We start from the raw sequence: 9,729 nt of genomic DNA, 5'->3' as shown, positions 1-9,729 counted from the left end.
AAGTTTTGATCAATCAACAAACAATCAACAAACATAGGGGTTACAATTTATATGCAGATTTGGCTTCTAATTCCCAAACCTGTTATTAAGAGCACATCCGACTAGGATAACAAGGTTCAATAGGTCAATTTCCATCAGTCCTGAAATTTACAGACAAACCGAACAAGTTCTTGAAGGGATGCTGCCACTTAATTTGTAATTCTAAGGCGATTTTGCAGGTTTTGGGTTATAATCGTGAATACTATTGAAGATAAAGATAAACTATAAACAGTAAAAATGTTCACTAATATAAAGGTAACAGTAGTATATCCTATTTAAAGTCATATATCAATTTAGAGAAAACGTATCCAGGTTACAAACACAAACTGATGGAAACACATCAAATATAGAAAAAAAAAGGAGGAAAACAACGAAACAACAGAAATAATAAAGTGCAACAAAAAACCAAACGACAAAACAGCACACACAGAAACGAACTATATGATAACAATTTCCACTTTCCTGACTTGGTACAGGATATTTTTAGAAAGAAATGGTTGGTTGAACCTTGTTGTGTGGCTAGCCGTACCTCCTGCGTTTAAGGCAATGTTAAATATAAGACTTAAATGACAACATTCCATGACAGGACTTCATTACAAACAAATGGAAAATCATTCAGGATAGAGAAATACACAAATTAACAATACAATAGAACAGTATGACATACTAATAGTTATTAAAGTTACCAAGCTTATAATTTAATACACCAGACCCGTGTTTCGTCTACATAAGAATCACCAGTGCGCTTATGTCAAAATAGTAAAGAAAGCCCATCAAAGATGAAGAGCATTAATGACTCAATGTTACACAACATGTCAATTATTTTTGCTAACCTTTAAAAATATTCTCATCTGAAACAACTTGGCCTAGTACTTCTAAACTTTGCCTGAATGTTCCTTGTGGTAACTGATTTATAAATTGTATCCGAAGTAATGGTCATTTAAAAACATGACAATTATGGCTAAATAGTTATCAAAGGTACAAGGATTATAATTTAGTACGCCGGACGTGCGTTTCGTCTACATGAGACTCATCCGTGACGCTCATATCAAAATATTTATAAGTTCTTCTCATATATTTTACGATAGTATGATACTAAACCCCTAACAAGAGGGATTGTGTCTGACATTCATATGATGAATACATAATCTTTCAATCAGTTTAATTGAGGTCTGTAGCTGGCATGTCAGTTAACTGCTAGTAGTCTATTGTTATATATGTATTATTGTCATTCTATTTATTTTATTTTGTTACATCTTCTGACATCTGACTCGGACTTCTCTTGAACTGAATTTTAATGTGCGTATTGTTATGCGTTTACTTTTCTACATTGTCTAAATGTATAGGAGGAGGGGTGAAATCTCATAAACATGTTTAACCCCGTCGCAATTTCGCGCCTGTCCCAAGAAAGAAGCCTCTGGCCTTTGTAAGTCTTGTATGAGTTTTAATTTTAGTTTCTTGTGTATTATTCGGAGTATTTTATAACGTCCATTATCACTGTACTAGTATACATATTTTTTAAGGGGGCCAGCTGAAGACCTCCTTCGGGTGCGGGAGTTTCTCGCTACATTGAAGACCCATTCATGCCATTGGTGGCCTTCGGCTGTTGTTTGCTCTATGGTCGGGTTGTTGTCGCTTTGACACATAACCCATTTCCTTTCTCAATTTTATAAAGCCAAACTAGTACAAAGTTGACGAGCTTTGAGGATCCAAAATTCAAAAAAGTTATGTCAAATACGGTTAAGGTAATCTATGCCTGGAATAAAAATATTCTTAGTTTTTCGAATAATTCAAAGTTTTGTAAACAGGAAATTTATAAAACTGACCACATTATTGATATTCATGTAAACACCGTAGTGTTGAATACTGGGCTGGTGATACCCTCGGGGATGACACGTCCAACAGCAGTAGCATCGACACAGTGGTGTAAATAATTTATCTGCCATGAAAGTTTCAGACCAATAGGATCACCTATTGCAGGTATGTTCATGTTCAAATTAATTTATTTTTATGAAATGTTACCGTTATGTGACCGAAATTGTCAATTGAACCATAAAGAAATAATTGTCCTTCAAAGATAATTGTATACAATTTGTTCATCATTGTTGCTAACATTTACAGTAACAAGGCTAGTAGTGAGATTTGTCAAGGTTATTGTAAATTGGGTGTAAATTATTCTCTATGACACTACTGGGTTTATTTCTTCTAGACGTTGACTAAAAATTCGAGAATAAATTGAGCCGAGATAAAATACAAAACAAGCAAACATTAAATAACAAAAATGACCTGTATAAGGTCCTGGTTAAAATGCACATTATAATTTATTTAAACATTTAATTACTTTGATAGTTATTATGCGTTGTTGCAAATTGATGGTTAACTTTACTCTTAATATTTCACCTTTGATAGGTTTAAGGCAGAAACAATCCTTCTCTCGGTTTATTAGAAGGAAATATTTAAAATCGTCATTGACGCGCATTTCAAGTTTTGAAACATATAACCTGAAGTTTGATAATTTGTCGCTACAATAAAGGAACATTATAACGGAGGAATATAATAATGGAAAACTTTTCAAAACACTTTAAAATAAGCCAGATACAACACATTCGTGTTTTAATATTTCGAGAATCTTACTGGTTCACACTGTATTGGAAATCATACTGTGACTTACATGTATGCAGTGATATTGTTGGCTTTTTTCAAAACTACCTCTACCCTTTTTTATTGGGAAAATATGCGTAATTTTCAACAGATTGGGAAATTTAGAATAAACCATGAATTTGACTGAAACTTCAATTTACAGACCCCCTTTCAAGAGTCAAACCCTGCTTTGAAATAAGACCCCTTTTTGTCAGTGGTGATACATAAATAGAACCTCAAATCTGCCCATATAGTCATTTTAGGCATGACAAATGTATAAATGAGTGTTTTTCAGTTTGTAATCATGCACAATTACTACTGAGACTGCACTGTTTGGGGAAAAAGTTGTCTTTTTGGGAATAATTTTTAGCCATTTTTTTTTCAAATTGGGATTCTTCTCCAGGGGAAAAAGCCTTTATTCTCCACTAATTTAAGGCAAACAATATCACTGGTATGGATATTCGTTTTTCATGTTACATGCGCATGACTCACTGCTCTCTTCGTGCCAGTTCTTAATTCTTAATTTATTACATCTTTATCAATATTTAACTCTCTCATTTGATCAAATGATGTGTTTGTATTATATAAGAACAGCCACGTAATTTATAATGGGAAGAGGTTGAAATTTTAATCATTTTAACTGTTTGAACTAAAATATATTATCATACAAGTGAAAATTATTCTGAATAAATTTCTAACCTTAAATCCCTAGGGGATGATAACACATAATTTTTACTATTAAAATTTACAAACTAGGTGCAAGCCTCTTAAAATACTTAAGTAAGATATCAAATGACATGCAACTGATATCTAACAAAATTAAATGTCTTTTTAATAGGACGATTTAATATCACTTTTTTTTGTAATGTAATGTAATGTGATGTGGATATCGGTAATCTGCTGCTGCCTCTAATTAATCATCAATGGCATTGTCAATAAGGATTTTGGACTTTTAAATTATCTTTGGCTATGTAATCCTACGCCATTTTTTTTAAATTGAACTAAGGACATAAAAACAAGGTTTAAAGACTATAATAATACGTTATAATCATACATTTTTGATTAATCTAAGTCTGCCAATTGATATTTTATCGTGTGTTTTTCTATGTTGTGATGTTATGCTATTGTTTCAGAAAAAGGGAGAAGGTTTGGATCCATTAAAACGTTTAATCCCGCTGCAAATGTTTGCACCTGTCCTAAGTCAGGAATCTGATGTACAGTAGTTGTCGTTTGTTTATGTAATATATACGTGTTTCTCGTTTCTCGTTTTGTTTATATAGATTAGACCGTTGGTTTTCCCGTTTGAATGGTTTTACACTAGTAATTTTGGGGCCCTTTATAGCTTGTTGTTCGGTATGAGCCAAGGCTCCGTGTTGAAGGCCGTACTTTAACCTATAATGGTTTACTTTTTAAATTGTTATTTGCATGGAGAGTTGTCTCATTGGCACTCACACCACATCTTCCTATATCTATAAAAAGGACATGAATAGAAGAAAATATGAGTATGTAACTCTAAATATTAAGTTTTGTGTCATAGATTTTATACTTTTTAATTAAATGAATTTCTAATCATCATGTTCAATCAACCTTATCCAATAAACAATTGTCTCTTGGTCGTTACTAATTGATTAGTTAATGAAAGTTGCTGAACAAACGTAAGGATTTAGCGTGGTACATTTCAACTTGATGAAAGAACAATTAAAAATTAAACTTAGTGTTTTACGGTGCCTTTTTTTTTATTTTGTATTAAGGGAAATCGTTATATTAACACCCTTTTTTTATTTAAAGAATCCAATTTTGACTGTATTGATGAAATATACATGTTAAGCCTGAAAATGCAAAAAATATAAGATAATGAGAGCCCAAGTCATTCTCTAAACCGTGAATCTTTACATCTGTCTCAGGCATAAGCTTTACATATTCAAACCATAAACCTTATTAACATATATTGTTGTGGCCTACAACGAAAGTTACAATACCCAGAAGTCGAAAAGGAGTAGGTCTGGTTAGGGCCGAATTTGTCCTCTAATTTCAAGTTCATCTTACGAAAGATTTTAGACACTTTTTAAACACTTGAGTGTCTATTTCAATTGATTCGACTAGTTTTTGTGAAAGATTTTAATTGATTTAGCAATTATAAACGCTCCGATTCAAGCTAAGATGTGAAAACTCTATCAAATATTCCGAAAAACGTCATTTTTCAGATGTTTTTTTGTCAAAAATGAAAGTGACCGCATCCGTGTCTATCCTCAACCTTTATATACAATGTATCATCATAAAATACAACTTACATTTCAATATTATGAATGAACACGAATGTGGCGACTTCCATTTGAGACGGAAACCGTCTAAAATTTAACTAAAATGCTAAGGTTTTGAAGATTTCAGTAATTTAGCATGACTTAATGATACTAGAACCCGATATATACGCATTGTATTGTCAAAACAGCCTATATTTATGAAGCTGAAGCATTCTACTTTTCAATAAAAAGCTTAAAGATTAAAGTTTCACAATTTTGTAAAACTGCTTTAATTTGGGGCCAAAAAGCGGTCTTACTGAACCTACTCCTTTACTACAAAAACATGATATTTTATGTTTTCTTGGGTCCAAAACAATATGGATGAAATTTGTATACCGGGATATAAAATAAAAAGCCAAAAACAGACAAAAGATATCTAGTGTTAAATCCGGTGGTATTGTACTGGGGTATAGGGAAAATATTTCGAATTATTTAATTGCGACAAGTAGTAAAGTTGCTCTATGGTGAAAGATTTCAACACTATTCAAAGACGGGGACGTTATCCTCGGTGTTGTGTACATACCACCAAAATACACTGCTTATTCATCACCTGATGCTTTCTGTGAAATTGAAAGCGAGTACCTAAAACTCTCATCCAAATATGAAAATATATTTATGGTCGAGGGTTTTAACGTCCGCACGGACAGTGAGAAATATTATATTTGTATTGACGAAAATGATAAGAATAATGAGTTACGGACGTTTGTAACTGTAACGAGAGGGTGTCGGTGACGAGACCCCACGGGACGTGTATTGGCCAGTACTTCGTCCCTATTAGACCATCGATACCTGATATCAGATCATGGCTAAACATCAGACAATCAATCAAATTAAGTATATTTTATTCAAAAATGTACAATATATACATGTATTAAACAAAGTCGGACAAACAGCAGTCAGAACACTCTCTTATTGAAGTTAAAAACTACAGAATTTAATGTAAAATAAAATTCAAAATCCAGAGATAGTCTAAATTTAAGTAAATTTGCTTCGCGTTGTGGTTTTATAGAAGTAAAACTTGCACAAAAAATTGTCAAACTGCACCTGAAGTGGTGGCTAACTCTGTCTCAATTAGGATGATACATCCCGGAGAGTATTTGGAGGACTGTGCTAGGCCGACTTTTCTGAATATAAATTAAATCCCCAATATAGTAATAAACAGGCTAAATTTAACAAAGAAGGTTCTGAAGAAAAGTTGAATAAATGAAAACATTATAAAATCGTTAATACTAAAACAGTAAAATAAACAGTACTTAGTTAACAACATTTTTTTCAAATTGGATAATTTTCGTAGAGTTAAATATTTCGCAGTGGTGTCTTGCCCTGGCTTTGTTTGGACTTGTTTGTTTGCTTTTTGGCCTTGAATGTTTATTCCTAATATTTTATTAACTGTGCATTTAAATTCAGATATCGCAGATAAAATTTATTTTGTTCATAGTGTACTAATTTACGTTTTTAGATGGAGTTAAGGCTGCCAATTGATATTTTATTTTATGTTTTTCTTTGTTGTGATGTTATGCTATTGTTTTAGAAAAAGGCAGAAGATTTGGTACCATTAAAACGTGAAATCCCGCTGCAAATGTTTGCACCTGTCCTAAGTCAGGAATCTAATGTACAGTAGTTGTCGTTTGTTTATGTAATTTATACGTGTTTCTCGTTTCTCGTTTTTTTTTATATATTATATATATTAGACCGTTGGTTTTCCCGTTTGAATGGTTTTACACTAGTAATATTGGTGCCCTTTATAGCTTGTTGTTCGGTGTGAGCCAAGGCTCCGTGTTGAAGGCCGTACATTGACCTTTAATGGTTTACTTTTTTACATTGTTATTTAGATGGAGAGTTGTCTCATTGACACTCACACCACATCTTCCTATATCTAAGTACTTAGTACATAGTTCTTAATGTGTCTAAATCAAAGTTAATTTAAAATAAACATTTAAATACTAAATAATTAATGTGTCCAAATTACAGAGAATTAACCTAGACACATCTATTACAGTAACCTTAAACATTTTAATATACGCATGGATCGTAATAGCATGGACAAAGGGAAAAACCGTTACGTTAATCAATTAGAATATTTTCACGCGGTTCGAAGTAAAGCGGTAAAATATTGTATACGGTGCATTCAGAGAGGTCGATTCAGATTCGGAGAACAATAGGAAGCGACGTCTGTGCGAGTGAATGAACCAAGAAGAATTTTGACTAGAGAAAGATTGAATATTTTACCTATTATATGTGTTATATTGAACTTCTTATGTGTTAAAACAGGATTTCAATAACTATTTAAGTCCATCGGAAAACACTGTCCTGCAAAACTGTAAAATTTTACACCAAATCTCTATTTCCCTTGAAAATTTGGTACCGATTTTTGAAAAAAATGGCGGCATAGTAGCCATTTTGAGTAATGTGATCAGCATATTCACATAGTAAAACAAAGCGAAATCTTCGGTGCATCCTGCCTATCTCCTCTATATATCAAAGATGCATCCATGTATATGTTAGCGGCAATAAGTGTAATTAGCCATTAAGCTTAAATCCTAGGAAATAGGCTAACGCCTAGGCAGTTAGTATAATGGCTAAATGATGTTAGGCATTAGTCTTAAATCCTATGATTTAAGCTTAAATCCTGAAAAATGTGTGCAGGCATTAAGCTTAATGCCTAAAATATAAATGCGAGTAAATAAAAGACATTTATTCATTTAAATGAACAAACAAATATTTGTTCCATCATAGCATTATGAAATCTGGGGCTTGTTTATCAAAACTGTCCTAAGATCGGTTCTATAATATACTCTTAGAATAGAAGTTATAAAAAATTCAAGAGCGACTGACGACATGTCTCAGCATGCACAACGAAGCTACATGTATCTTAGAATTATCTTAGATAGAATGTCATAACCACTGTTATAAGTATTGGCGTAAAAGAAAAATACCAAATGAAAAAATTGAAATATTGTATCAACTTTAACCAATAACTTTAATTTAAAAAAACCGATTAATTATCAGAAAATAATTATTATTTAGCTTTTAACTAAAGTTTATAGATATTTTTGATATAATAATTGTCCATTAAAACTCTTTGAAACAAAACATAAGTAAACAAAAATTTTAACTACGTTATATAATTTATTAGAATTGAACAAATTAATTGTAAATAGATAAAGTTAAATATATATTTGAGGGAGCTGAATTCGTAGTGTCACGGTTTCATACATGTACTTAAAAGTTAAAAGTCAAATCTCGTGCATCTTTCATATAAATTATGAGTACTTCAACAATTTTATTTTATTACTGCAAATAACATACGTGTTAATATGAGCAGGAGAAAAGATTCGAATTTTACTGATGCAGGGCCCAGTTGCATCCTAATTATAAAAAATAATATGTGGTATGATTGCCATGAGACAACTCTCCACCAGAGACCGGAAATAAAATCACTAATAAAATATGTTATTTGAATTGAAAGGCATCAAATAATAAATTTAAAAATATGAAAACTTCATAAAATGTGTGTTTAAAAAAATTGTGGGACTGTTAACAAAGCAATTTATTTATCCAATACAAAAAATTGAAATGATGTGAGCAAAATATTTTATCTTAATTTTGTCTAATTTTGACCAGCTGAAATCAACTCGACTTAATTTTCAAATAGATATTTTAATTATATTTTAGAATCTCCCCCTTTTTGAATTAAATACAATAACTTTTTTAAATCTTAAAAAAAGTTTTTAATATTTTGTTATACCACAAAAACATGAAAAAAGTATGAGTTAATTCTGTTTTAACCATTTTAATTGCTTAAATTACCAATCTTATTAAAATAAGTTCTCATCACTTGCTAATCGATTTTTTCTATGTCGCTCACATGGCAACATATAAAAATGGAGGAGCAAGTAATGACAACTTTATTTAATACGATTGTTAAATTACTAAACTTAATCTTACAAAAAATGCTAAATTTGAAGATCTGTCAAATGGATTTATATTTACACATGTAATATTAGAATTATTATTAGGAAACAACTTTATATCAAGAATAAATCACCTAATATGCATAAATTCCAGAGTTCACTTATTGCCTAAAATTATGTTCGGCAATAGGATGAATAATCATCATCAGATTTCAGGAAATAAGCTTAATGCCTGAAAATTTCAGGCAATAACTTAATGCCTAGGCGTTAGCTTATTGCCTAGGATTTAAGCTTAATGCCTAATTTCACTTATTGCCGCTAACATATATAAATAACAATTTTAACAATTTCAAAAATTTCGTGTTAAGAAGACTGGCATAATACCCGTAAACTCCTGGCTACAAAAAACTCCATGCTTCATGTCGGTAAAAATCTTAGTCAAATTTCTCGGAAAACCTAGAATACAGCAAGTCAGCTTAAGGACTGATACCCCTACAGTTCTTACTGATAATAAGGGAAATTTGCTCAAAAGAAAAGCAGAACATAGATCCGAAAGGGATATCATCTGGTGGGCAAAGAGCTCTGACAAAATTAATTATTGTTTTGACTGGCTAGGTGCACGAAATAAAAAAACTTCTGGTTATACGTACGGCTAAGAAATTTATTTTGGTTACAAATCCACAGGGCGATGAAACAATAGACTACGTCTTGTCATACTACAGGAAAATTATAAAATTAAAGAAAATTCACCTTAATAGCCGAATAACATTTCTGGAAATACCGCTTTATGCTATCTATGAGTACAATAAACAACAACATCACACTGATTTAGACCA

Source organism: Mytilus trossulus, chromosome 1, assembly GCF_036588685.1.
Source record: "Mytilus trossulus isolate FHL-02 chromosome 1, PNRI_Mtr1.1.1.hap1, whole genome shotgun sequence".
Classification (NCBI taxonomy): Eukaryota; Metazoa; Mollusca; class Bivalvia; order Mytilida; family Mytilidae; genus Mytilus; species Mytilus trossulus.
This window is presented reverse-complemented; position numbering follows the sequence as displayed.